The sequence below is a fragment of the Ixodes scapularis genome, unplaced genomic scaffold, assembly GCF_016920785.2.
Source record: "Ixodes scapularis isolate PalLabHiFi unplaced genomic scaffold, ASM1692078v2 PGA_scaffold4__175_contigs__length_147842914, whole genome shotgun sequence".
Lineage (NCBI taxonomy): Eukaryota > Metazoa > Arthropoda > Arachnida > Ixodida > Ixodidae > Ixodes > Ixodes scapularis.
In genome coordinates, this window is record NW_024609879.1 from 94518850 (window position 1) to 94532691 (window position 13842).

At 45.1% G+C, this 13842-nt stretch overlaps 2 protein-coding genes and 1 non-coding gene across 4 annotated transcripts in view; 1 reads left to right on the forward strand and 2 right to left on the reverse strand.

The window, feature by feature from the left end:
• Positions 1 to 13842, forward strand: part of LOC8024671 — a 288655-nt gene that overhangs the window by 257054 nt on the left and 17759 nt on the right. The window contains exon 1 of one of the 2 annotated variants that reach the window (XM_029979827.3): positions 5908 to 6040. The exons of the other annotated variant lie outside the window; for it this stretch is intronic. The gene's annotated coding sequence lies outside the window, so the exon portion shown is untranslated. Of the gene's footprint in view, positions 1 to 5907; positions 6041 to 13842 lie in introns of those variants that run through there. 2 annotated transcript variants of the gene reach the window in all.
• LOC120836730 (PIH1 domain-containing protein 1-like) overlaps positions 1 to 13842 on the reverse strand; it is a 73779-nt gene that overhangs the window by 20939 nt on the left and 38998 nt on the right. The window lies entirely within an intron of this gene.
• On the reverse strand, positions 4792 to 4863 carry Trnae-uuc. Its single transcript has one exon. It is a non-coding gene; the product is annotated as a tRNA-Glu (tRNA).

Sequence of the window (13842 nt, forward strand, 5' to 3'; positions counted from 1 at the left end):
CGGTCGACCTTATAATGAAAAGTCCCTATTTCTAAATCTGCCAAACTCCTAAACTCGCTACATGTATTAAGCAAGTGTACCCTTCAGGGTATTAACTAATAAGTTAGAAATCTGAAAGTCCATCCAACTCGGTTCTTTCAAAACCACCGATATTCCTGACCTGCAGTAGCCAGTATGAAGAAACGAGGTAAATTGACCATCATGCAGAGCTGGCGGAAAACAAAATTTGCTATTCATTTCGTCTGTGACTCTGTCGGCTTTCTACAGAAAAGATAATCGCCTTAGTCCCCCCCCCCCCCCCCCCCCCCCCCCCCCCCCTTGTACAATCGCCTCATAAATAAACGGTGAGAGGTGATAATACGACCAAGGCAGGGAAAGGGAAGAAGGTATGGAAGAGGGCGTACTGAGCAGAAATTGACAGCGGGAAGTGTTGCTCCGCCGATTTTTTTCAGCTACCTAATCCAGAGGCATCATCTGAATGCGGATGGCTTTCTGATTCCGAAATTCCTATCTCGTACCTATAGATTCACTCTAGTCAAATAAAGAAGCTATATTTTGTTCGCTGCCAAAACGAACACACCCTTCTCCCCAGTTTTTTCCCGGTTTTTCCCCAGTTTTCCCCGCCATCCGTGACGTCGCCGTCGGGCAGCGAGGCCTTTTTCGCGTAAAACAGAACGAAAACGGGCGTTCGTGCTTTCTGAAGCTCATAATAATCTCTAGTTACGCAAAGTATGACCTTGGCCTACGTGCTGAAATATGAGAAAGTAAAAAAAAGAAAAACAAAAGCAAATTGGATTCTGAAAAAAACAAAAACAAAAAAAATTGTTTTTGAAACTCGGTACGCTCAAGCCGCGGATCGCTAGTTTAGTGAAATTGCTAGCAAATCCGTCCTCCTTTGATCAGAAGCAGGCAGTCACGCTGGCGAAAATAGGTCAGAGAGTCACGCAAAACATATTTTGACAAATTACCCAAGCACCGCCGAGAATGCTCGGAATGTGGGTACGGGTGCCACACAGGCTCGTGTTACCTGAAGGAACGAGCCATTTGTTTTTAGATTTTCTTTAGGAAAGTTACCGTTGCAGACGCCAGCACGCGTAAGTGCTTTTGTAGAATGCATATGCTTCTTGGTGCTTAAGTAATTTAGCAAAATATCTATAAACCATTCCAGGAAATCGCTTCTGGTCGGTGCCATTTTTAGCATTCGTACGTGTGGCGCATACTTCGCTCGCCTTCTTGAGCGGTGAACACGTGCGTGGTGGGTTGTGACCTAACACACGTAGAGTACGATTCTCGTGAACAATGACGTGTACAAAATGGAATTAACTGCGTTCGTGTAAGCCAGATGGAAGGTTCGTGCACATCGTGTTAAGATGACAATTAAAATAACTCCACAACCGCCAGGCCAAACATCAAGGTTCATTGAATGGCGTATAAAATACACAACTACACTATTTATCTTGAAAAAAAAAATCTCTGGAAGATACACTAGCGAGTAAAGTACAGAAATGCATCATAAAATTTGTAATTGAAAATAAGTTAAAAAGGTTGCTCAAAAACAAATTTTTACACTTTTTTCTTTCTTTTACTGCTGGAGTAGAGTGCAACGCGTTCAAACACTCATCTACGAGTGGACATGTGAAGAAGATAATTATATAGACATTTTAATTAACCCTGGAGAGTAGGGACAAGGAGGACTAATACGACACAGATCTCTGTGTCGTATATTTGACTCTCTTGTCCCCACTCTCCAGGGTTAAAAATGTATACATATTCAGCCAGCTCGCCTGCACCCTTGCCGTACCTCATAATTATATATAAGATTAAAAAAAAGGCTTTTGTTTTGCACAGTTTCCACCAGTTGTAAATTCACATGCGTTCCCTAAACGACATCACTATTTTCCTGGTTTTAAAATATTTTCTGCCCTATATAACATTTCTCCGTAATATAATAAAATAATGACGTTTTCACTTCCGCACGCCAACCATTTGACAAACCCCAGGCAACGGCTCTAGCATATATTAATGAAGCTCAACACCTGCTCCCTAAATCTCTATAATACCAGACACGAATAGCAATGTGTCGAGACTCGACAGTCACGTCTCAACTCGGACTTAAACTTTGTTTGGACGTTTCACTTCTCCTCTTCAACAGATCGGCCGAGTGAGCGAAACTCCGAGAGTAACCCAAGCTATATTCAATAAAAAAAAAAAAAAAAAAAAAAAGATTGAAGCAATTGAGAGCAACAAATGTGACTGCACCAAAAATGTGCACTATTTTTCTCGATATTATTAGGGCTCATCTTTGGACGGATGCCGTACTAGTCACAGCCGGCTTGTGTCTGCGCTTGCCGCTCTTGAAGCGGGTTCCAGATGCAGAAAGATACTCAACTCGCAGCACGCGGTTATGAAGTATTCCGAGCATAAGTGAGAATGTTTCACGTGACACTAGTTCACTCGGCACACAGCCCACGAAAACAAGGATAAAAGAGAAGCGCTTCCCGGCACCGTTCCTACAATCTACCGCGGAGCACAGATTGCTACCCATTGCAAAGACGTTTTCAACCTTGAAGCTATATATGAAACAATCTCGATCGCTGGCACCCGGAAAGCCACTACGCGACTGCCCGCGTCGCTCGTCCGCCTGCCCGCCGGTGACGTACCCGGGTAGGGAAAAGTAAGGGAGTTTTCATTGTTCCCAGTGAGCAATGAAAATTGCTCACAGGGAACACCGGCCGCGAAGGTGCCAGCTTCCTGGAAGCCTCGCGGCCGGTGTAACTTGAAAATTTAATAACTTCAAGGAAAATATTTATTTTGATAAAATGGTTTGGCTATCAGTAGAGAAAGGGTTATTGATGCGGACTGCACATTTCCAGTCAAATTGAAGACTATAAAAAATTGGCGGAGTTTCCATGTAATGCCATATGTGCGCTGCAACTAGGTATGTCGCGAACCGGTGGAGGTTCGGGTTTCGACTTCTTCGTACTTTTATTGGAAAGGTTGAGAAAGTCCGACTAGGGTTCGACTGTTATGCGCATGCGCGAAGGGCTGGCTCAGCTGGCTTTGAATTGGGTGGTGATAACCAAATGATCAAGCCAAGCATTCCACTTTTAGTAAGGGCAGAACTGTTTGGTTGTTTTGGTAATTTAGCAAGAACAAATTAGGTTACTAACTTTTAAGTTGATGACACATGTTCCGTTGATTGTAACTAGGTATTTATAAAATAAAACAACCTATTCAATAAAAAAAGCATTTTCTCTATACCTAGATATGCTTGTATCAAAGTCAAACCACACTGTCCACAAAGTCGAGCGTTGTAGAAACTGGTTTAAAGTTCGAAGGTTCGTCGAATCAGTCGAACTTTGAGGTTCGACGAAAGTTCGTGACATCCCTTGTTGCAACATACCTGCAGGAGGAGGAGCACCGCCTCCCAACCCCGGAGAAAAATTGCGCTACTATATATACATGCACAATTGTTCTAGCGCCACAGAATCGGACCAGGAGAAACGTGCGCATCAATAACCACATGCGTTTGCTTGCAAATATCAAACATGACGCAGGTGTAACACCGCACAACAACAAAGACTATAGGAAAGGAACGCACAACACGACATATTTTTACAGCTTCCTGCGTTGTTCGTTCCTCTCCTTGTTTTGCGCTATTGCATTTACATTATGTTTGACTTTCACCAACTAGCCCAGCTCACAATTCTATTACTTTATTCCGCTTAGCAGTATTTTACTAGAGGAGGGCTCTATAGTACTGCTCCCAGTGTGGGCGAACCCTTTTCTGCATATAGGTAGCAACAAACTATAGCGACGAGAAGGTGCGAACGGTTCTTCGAGCACTAAGTGGGAACTCTCTGAGGGTTGTTCACAAACGTCACCGAACAACAAAGTAGCGATGTTTATTTTTATTTTTATTATATAGAATCTGATGATCCCCGAGTAGCGGGGGTAACATATGCGTGCTTGGGTATCGAACTATATAACGCAAAAATATGGCGTGAACAAGCGCTGTAGGTTGAAACGTGTGCAACTTTTGACCAATTAGAACTGCTTAGCCGTTTTCGAGTCCTTGTTATTGGGAATATCCCGTTGTTGGATATCTGGGACTACTATAAACCGTTTATTATAAAACGGCTATCTAGCATTTTTTAGGAACGTGTAACCCGTAACCGAAACCGTATAAATTAAAACCGTAAAAAACCGTAACGAAAACAGGAAACGGTAGCCGTAACCAAAACGTTATATTTTTCGGTTTGAGTCCCTGCTTTAACCCCATCGCATCTCCGCTCTCGAATGCCTGACGGCACATTGCAAAAAAAAAAAAAAAAAAAAAGAACTTTTTTTTTGTTTTTTTTTTGTTAAGCGATTGTCACCACCCAGTCGTAGCCCACTTCCCACCAACACTTTGAGTCCGAGCCTAGCTTACTAGTTTTCTTCAAAGCCAGTAAGGCATAGCCGGCCGCAGTTTTGAACATGATTAAAAAAAAAAATATAAAGCAGACTGAGAAAGGCGGAGTAGCCTCGCCGTTGCAACCGGTACAATAGAAGACGCAAGAGATGTTCGTGGACGAGTCGGGACGCAGGTGTCATAAACAAACGCCGCATCGTAAAGAATCCTCTCAAGCGCGTCGCTGACTCAACGGTGGGGCGTTTCCTCCGCGATGATTTTCGAGGGGCAACTTTAGACATATATATTCCCTAGCTCCTTCGAAAGCTTATGTATTTCTGTGTATGTGCATTAAATAAAAAAATTAGTAGTAAAAAAAAAAAAAAAAAAAAAAAAAGTTCCGACGCCGGGAATCGAACCCGGGCCTTCTGGGTGAAAGCCAGATATCCTAGCCACTAGACCACGCCGGAGACACACAGCTGACTTTAAAAGCATTATTTGAACTGACTTTAGGTTAAAATCTACTAGATCGTTTTTATTTCTTTGCACTGACAGCTACCAGACACGCCCACTACCGCCAAAGGAGGAAATCCAACGACATAACTAGTTTCAGCAGGGTCCGTATATAGACGACAGATCGCTAAAAACCGATGGCGCGTAGTGGAAGTGGTGAAAGTGCTAATATCGTCAGCTCGTCATCACACCTTCGATGCGCCAGGTAAATCCCCTCGCCGCCCTAGATTGCAAGAAAACCTGCCGTTCTCGGATTTTGAAAACATCGCAGGCATGACTGCGAGCGTTGAGTCGCGCTACACATCTCTACAGGAAAACGTGTCTTGATACGTTGCGACTAGTTCGTCGACCATCAAACACAGCCTTCGCTTCTGGGCTGGCAGTAAATTTCACGGCAGGAATTATCAATAATCCTCTTGCCCCTCTTGCACTTGCAGACGCTCCGCTCTGACTCATCACCGAAAGCGGCGGGGGCAGCCAAGAGGAACGCTTCCCGGCGCTCATAAAAAAGAAACGAGGCGGCTTTTGTTTTCTGTTTATCTCACTTATGTCAATGAACAAAACCAGTTCCCCTTCCTTCCGGAGTTCGTTTGTACGAGCCGCGCAAGGGAACCGCGGTACCACCGACGCCGAAAGAAACGCAGCGCGTGACATCTAGCTACTTTAGGGGAAAAAAACAAGAGAGTATAACTAGCCTGGGGACATTTAAGCTGATTCTAGGTACATTTAGGGGTATTGTGGGGAACGAAACCTCTAGGCGGACCGCAACGGACGCTATCATCGACTCCAGGTAATCCGGCGTTGTGAAATTATCACGTGACTACATGTTTGGCGCAGGGCATTTGTACTCTGATAATCACGTGACACTGACATAGCATCGGATTGGCTCCAGAGGTTCGTAGTGTCCGCTGCGGTCCATCGTCCGTAAGAGACTGAATACGAGCGAATGAGAGGAGGAACGCAAGAGGGAGAGGGAACAGAGCCGCCACCGGTTTATGGCAGTCGAACTTGGTCGCGCTGGCTCGCTGGCTTCGTGACCGGACAGCTGCGACGGCAAAACGCGTGCTGTCTTCTGCCTCAACGAAGCCTCGCGCGAGCTGCGCCTCTCGGAATATTTACAGCGGACCGCAAAAGGTAAATACCCAGTCGTTTTCTTTACGTTTTTCCTCCGTGCTCCTTGCACACACCGACCCAAAGAATCGCGAGTTCATTGGCAATGCCCCATCAACCTCCGCATATTTACGGAGTCCTGTATGCTTAGTGCTACGTGGGAAAGTTGTACGGAGAGGAACATCGTTGAAAGATGAAGTCAGACGACACTGTCGGATACCGACCATTAGCGGAAAAGTATCGAAATGTTATTTTGGATGTTTGGCAGAACAATGTTTTTTCGCCATACACAGAATGTACACGCGTAATATTTTTAATGCTACATTCGCAACATTTCCTTCTCCCCTTTACTTTGACGACACTGTTGGTTTATCCGAGCAGAATTAGGACACTGACATCTTGAAGTAAATTTGAACGTAAAGTGGATACTGAAACAAGGACGGAAAATGTAGCCGACACATGCATGGTGCGCAACCACACTTGCCATTTGTGCACATCTCTAGGTTCCCATTACATCGTGATTACATGAGTGCTTTCTCACGCCCGTAATCCCAATGAAACAGCCTCGAAAAATAGGTAGTGGCCCTGCCGCGTCTCGCGAGACTACGCAAACGACTGTATTTCTCATGTCGAGTGAACACGCACAATAACCAGGCAACCTTACTCCAACTAGTAAACAACACTTTCATGCTGTCACAAAGATAACAAAAACACTGTATCATTCCGGAAATACTTTGTCGGTCAGCACAAAACAGTTGGACCAGCCTAAAAGACAAATATTGCTCAGTGCATCCCTGCACTCGGCTAACTTTTGAAAGATAACAATTGGGACTAATCAGTAATAACCTATAATGGTCGACACATCCTCGGATGCTTACCATCGGTGATGCAACAGCTGGAAGCGAACAATACCGATAATTGAGAAAAAAAAAAAATGGTCACTACGTTGGATGCCACGTGATTTGCCCTCAATTACGTGCCTTGGGATAGATAATGTAACGTTCCGTTTGCCGGTGTAGTTTGGAACCATCCTACCCTCGCGAAAAAAAGCCTCAGATACGAAGGGCTCTTCATACTCCGACGTAACTTCAGTGAGGCTTCGGCTGATCGAGGCTGACATTGGCAATAAAGCTACCATTTCTGAGCGCGTGAACGGAAGTGCATGATTTCTGCGCAGGGCACGGCTAACTCTCCATCTCAATTGGTCCGATGCCTCATTTCTATTAATAATAATATAATAATAAATCTTTATTTTAAATTGTCGATTCCGCTGGACGTGCCGATTCGACGTAATTCGCAGTTCAGCTAGAAGTTCGGCTGAACTTTTTCATGCGTATTAACTTTCAGGTCGGGTGGAAGTCTTTATTGTATCGAAGCATATAAGTTCTGCTGGAACGTTGCTCAAACCTTCGGCTGTTCACGTGGGTTGAGAGGTGCAGCCCAACTGCGCAAAATTAGAATACCCGACTGATTAACGTTAGTGAAAGCACAGTTTTATTTCGAAGCATTAGCTCGCATTGCGCAAGAACTGAACGGGACAAACAACGCGAGCATTAATGTGAACTGGTCGCTGGTGAATGTGACTGCCGTTCTCAACTTAGCGAACTTGTTAATTTGAAGTCACTAAATTGAGAAGTGGGCACACTTCATCCTCTCGACTACAGCGAGGGCGTAATAGACAATCGTCGAGCTGATCAGCCTTCCAGCCAACTTGAGATGTTTGAACCGAAGTGAGACTTCCAGCCAAACTCAGCTAAATCGAATATTCCAACCGAACTGGAACGTCCAGCCGCAGTGGGACATCTAGCCATGAGCGAAGCAAGGCCCCGTGCGTCACCGCACTCAGTCGGATACGAAAAGCACGTTTGGAGAATGAAGTTGCGAGCGGACGGCAGGCGCTCGAGTGTTCTGCAGCACCGCTATTTGGCTCTCTGATCCACGCTCAGTGACTTGAGCTACTAAGATGCAGCTGTACTGAGTGAATACGTTACCCCCCGGCCCTCGCGTCGGGTGATGATCGCTATACGTACAGCGGTAGACGCAGTCGTAGTCAAACCTGCCAACGTGTTCGTCCCGCTCGTTGTGATGGTGGCGGCGATAGAACGTTCAGCTAAAGCAAGCTGAGTTCGCACGTGATCGATTTTGTCCGTGGCTGCACAACGCTTGATTGATGCAGCTGGTCCTTCAGCTGGATCTCTCTGTCAACGTAAAGAGACAGGAGTAACGACCTAAGCAATAACCTTAAAGGAGCTGTGCAACGATATTCAATTGGAATGTTTTTCTCTCTACACTAGCTTACTGGCACACCCCGGACTCAAGGATACTCACACGCAACACCATTGGCCAAGAAACTCCTTTGTTGTGGTGTAATTTCAAGGACAAAAGCGATCATTTTCATTCAATCTCTCCTTTGCAAAATTTGATGACGTAACTCGGGGATCCCAGTACACCCAAGTGACGATATTTGAATGCGGTTCATAGATTGGACCCGAGCATTGCGTGGGCACTCGACTTGGGCTCGTGACAATTGCTAGCTCGAGAAGCATTCGGGTTGTGATCCGTGTCCAATCGCTGCAACGACGACAACAGCCGAGCCATAACAATGTCTGGAACTCAGCGCGTGTCCTGCGCTTTGCTAACCCCTGCGCGTGGCTATGATCAACACTGGCGGCATATAATCGGCTCCAGATCACGTGGCCGCTTGTTCTGGCTGCGAGTTGAGGGGGTGAACGCCGCTCGTTTTTCTTAAATTTTTTTCTGGGACTTCTATTGCGTGGGGTGAAAAACGAACGCGTGTTTCATAGGTCATTAACGTTAGGGATCCGATTTAAGCGGTATTTGTGCACAGTACAAAAATTGTTGCATCGCTCCTTTAATCTGAGCGCACATCGCGCCTATTGTTCAGTTATTTTTCATTCGCTTTTGATCGGGGAACCTTCTCGTTCCAACGAGTCAGTCGGTGACTCGGCTTGCCAAAGGTTACGGTTATTCCAGGCCATAATCGCGAATTTGAGACGGCAGAATTGTATTTTAGTGTCACTGGCATATGGTTCGTGTAATCATTACTGCGTCACAGTAGTCCTGCATTGACCAAATTACCCGCTTGTAATAGTGGTCTTAGTACAACGGACAGATTGACGCATAACATACAATTTAATAATTATTCATGGAACGAATTCAAACAAATTTGCACAACGAGCATGACACATGGACGTACAGGAAACTGGATAAATGTCCCTACGAGTTTGATAAAAGCTTACAACGAATTTGATAAATAATCATAGCATAAAACTGAAAAACGTTCAGAAAAAATAATTTTGACTAAGTGCTCCGTATATGTGCTCATAGGACAGGCATAGCGAATCGTTTTCTCTACGCAAAACTTGCGATGGATCCGTTTTGCGGGTACTAACCCTTTATACGTCAGAACTCACAGAAAAAGCAACAGAGGAAGAATTCAGTGCGGTTGGCAAACGTGCAGCTTGCAGAACGAAGGCGACAAGATATATACATCTACGATCGTGAAACGCAAATGAAAAAAAAAAAGAGAAGAAAATCAAAAGCCCTAAGCTAGGGTAACAGTCAACGCACGTAGCGCACAAGGAGTCAGTGCCACGAATCGCAACTTCCGTGCATTTGCCCAAGGACCCCAACTATTGCCTCTATATGTCATAATCACGAATTCGGTTTACACCATTCTTCGAAATAATTACGCACGTGTTGATGAAAACACTAGATGTCAGCATCCTTGCGTCATATATTGCCGCGCGCATGACCGAGAAGGAACGCTTCTCCGTACATTAGAAGATTCGTGTTTATTCTTTAAAGGTAAGGAGGCCAGAAATGACCCCGCATTGTCAGTCACGCCCTGGCTCGCTCCCGAACATTCTATAGGTCAAATGTTCGAGACGCTGAGTGGAGTAGATAGGACTCCGAGCGCTTTATTGCCGATTCATTCACTCTCGCGCGAGCCAGCTGTCACGCCTACGCACCGCCCCTCACCGCTGCCGCCGCGACGATTTTACGTCATTATCAACATCGACGTTCGTTTTTCCTTTTGTTTCTGGCACAAGTTCGCCAATTAAACCTTTAATCTAAGTTCATTATTCATCATCTCGTCGCCTTCATCTGTGACAATATGTGCTTTTTGATTTTCACCATAACCAATCATCCATTCATCGTTAGATCGTAAACGCTCGTAGACGTCTTCACAGACGCTTATCAGAATATTTTGTGAAAACTATCGTAAGCTTTTCAAATATCTTTACTTCAGTATCACGAAGAACATAAAAAATGAGTGATTCTATGTTACTTTCGGGTATATACTGTTCGAACCTCAGGCAACGTTTCATGTTGATGTACCCTCGTACACGAGGTGCAGTCGCGGACGACGTGAAAAAGCGACCACGTTGCTCCGAAGACCTCCAGTGCCATATAACCGAAAAAAACTGATGGATCATCGAGGCCATTGTGTGAAAGAACGGCATTTGAGCTAGGGCAGTTCAATTTACGTCGTTGCTCTCCACTTGGTCGGCATTGCTGAATCGACACCAATGGCAGTAGTGCTCGGTGAAACAAAATAAGAACAGCTTATCGCCATTTCTCCCGCGAACTTATCACCAAGCTCCCGAGAAACGACCGTTCCACCGCCGACCTGGTGGATTCAGCCACGCTCGATTTCGACCTTTGTCGCGGAACGCCTCCAACTCGACGAAATCATAGCTCGGCGATAGCTGGTCAAGCAGGGAGTGACGACAAAAAATTATACAGCCGCTGAAGTCTCACTAATAGTTTAGCTTTTTTCTGATAGATAGCGCGGCAGGTCTTCGGTACGAAATCTCAGGAGGCTATATGTCCAAATTTCAAGATTTCCTTCGCAAGAACGCACATCCTATTAATAGAGTCAGAGAAACAAGCTTGTGACCCAATGTTTCCAATGAAGCTGAAGAGCAAAAGTTTATTTCGTCGATGACGTGCAGGTAATATACTTCGGGATTAAAAACAGCGCAAAAGACGAAGGACCAGAAGAAGAAGTAACACGGACGCAGCGCTGTCCGCGTTACTTCTTCGTCTGCTATACGTCCCAGAGGGAACGATATCTTTCCCCACATCGTCGACATTCGGATTCACTGCGAATACGTGAGAATGCTGTGCTGTCATAAAACAGGGGGCATGGGACTGAAAATAGCGGCCGAGCGGAGAAACGAGGCGCGTTCGGGGGTATTGAAAAAGACGAGTTGTACGGGGGTCGCGGGAGCGGGACGATCGGCCGGGAATTTGAGAATGTGGTGTCGAGAGAACTTCAACCGGGCTGACTCCACGGCGGTGATTTCAGCCACATTCATCAGAGGAGGAGAGAGAGTGAAAAGCTAACGACCCTCGAGTTATTTCACCTTTGGAATAGAGAGCGTGCTGCTAAGGGTAATATAATTAATGGGAAGAACATAAAACACAAAGACGGAAAAGACGATCTTGTCCGTCTTTGTCCTTTTACTATTATAATTATATTATTTCACCCAAGCATCACAGTCGTCACGTCAACGACCAAGTAAATGACGTCTGAACATCAGAACAGCAATACCAGCAGTGTGCCAAGAAATACCGTACAATCAACGACAACTTTACACGCGCAAGCTATGATTTCCATAAAAGCTTGCATGGCATCCTAGACGCGAAGAAATACCGGATTTAAAATAATATTGAGATCACCTAGCTTGTTCATGTTTAAGAATGGCGGCTTTCAATTTTCGTTTGTTTCTTAAATAGTACGTTTTACGAGGACTGTACTTGAATCATGAAAATTCAGCAACATGAGCAAAAGAGGTGTTTCAATTAATCTTCAAAAAGGTATTGAACAACATACATCTACCGGAAGATATTCGCAAAGTGAGTGGAACGTTTGGAATCGCCACATTTCAATAAATTGCAAGCAGTATTTATACCTCCCCCGGGACCAAAGTTCCTACATAATACACACAAACCTGCGGTAAACCCCCCTTAGATTGAAAACCACGGATAGGCAACTGATCAAGTTTCCAAACTTGTCGAGCTGATTGGATCCACTAACTGTAAATAGGCGCAGAAACACGGCATATTCAAGACTGCGTTTTGAATATCACGTACCGAACTCTATGCTGCGTGTGCTTGGAGTTTGTCGAACCCATCGGCATGACAGCTTTAAAAATCTTAATTTCAGTCGAAAATTCCGAGACTAGCCATTGAATATTCTAAATTCGAACATTGAGTTAAAATTGAAAGATGTTTACAAATCTCTGTAATGCGAAACCAGAGCGCATCTCTTGAGGAGGAAAAGGGGAGGGTATGCTCCTCCTCCTCCATACCCTCCTCTCCATACCCTCCTCCCCTTATTCCCTCCTCCTCTTCCTCCTTTCATCCTCCTCTCCTCTTCCTGCTAAATTTAGCGGGTTAAGTCAAAAAAGTCAAAGTCAAATTGGACGTTTGAGTGATTTATACAGCGTAAGGTTGGTCTGCCAGTAGGGGCGACACTGGTTTACACTGTAGATGAGCAATTTAGCCAGTGCGGTACAACCGCTAGCCTGGGGTCTTTAACGTGCACCACGCAGTAGTGATACACGACCGCACGCCGGTACGATGCTCATCCAGATCGAAACGGGCAGGGGTGGGGCTCGAACCCAGGATCCCTGGGTTCGGCAGCGCGAGCTTTCGCTCCACGCGCGTCGAGCTGGGTGTGCGCTTCAGCCCACTCGGCCACCGATCCCCCTGCGGGTTAAGTCTCGCCGCTAAATTTAGCGGGGAAATTGACGTCACGTGATCTCAACACCAATTCAATTTCGCGAAACGCGGAAACAAGCGCCCAAGTTTTCTTTACCGGCCATGATACGGCAAAAAAGTTTGTTTTTACGAGGTGAGAAGTTCATCTGCCACCGGGCTTCTGTTTCTGCGATAAAAATGTGTATGCGTGCTCCAAATCTATCGTACGAGTACTACCGTGAGGTATTTAACGCGCATCTGTAAGTTGCACAGTATAAGTGGAAGTAAGTTCACTGACACCTGAATGGCCTTTCGGACAAGATATGCTCCAGGAGATATTCTGAATCGCTGTGTCCATATTCGAGAAGACAACAGAGGGAATCTGTGCCTGAAGCGACGACATTTACTGCGGTATACTTTCGCGATGCGTCAACACCGCGACCGTCATCGAGTTTCAGTGTCGGGTTCGCATTCACGGCACACTGAAATGAAAACTCAAATAAAACCACACATACTAAGACGGGCATGGACAGCTCTTAAAATTCCTCAGTATCAATCAACGTTTTTTTTGTTTTTTTTCACTCAGCAAGAGGCGGGGGCAAAACAGTATATTTAAAAAAAGTGAGGACTTCGTAAGTCTCACTTACCTATGACGAAATTGACGCTGAGGGCAATCTAAGCTAAAATATTATACTAAGTCGGAAGAACTAATCTTAACGGAAGATGAATGTCGTAATCTTCACGGAAAATGGATGTCCAAAATGACTGTAAAATAAACTTTTTTTTGCTGTATTTTTTGGTTTTTGACGTGAGTTGGCCCAAAAACTGATTCTTGTTTTTTTTTTTTTTTTTTTTTTTTTGGGGGGGGGGGGGGGGGGGAGCTAGGTGGAGAGGGCGTCTTTTCAATCAGAAGTGAGAACTGTGTCTATAATAGAGGGGAAAAAATCCTTTTGTTCAAGTTTAAGGGAGGATGAATATTGCCTTATCGCGTCGACCTGTAAGGTTGTGCATGTTTTTACGTGGAATGATGGAGACTGTGGCGCTTGAACTGTATAGACTTGGGCATTTTATGTTGGTGGTGATGACCTTGAGAT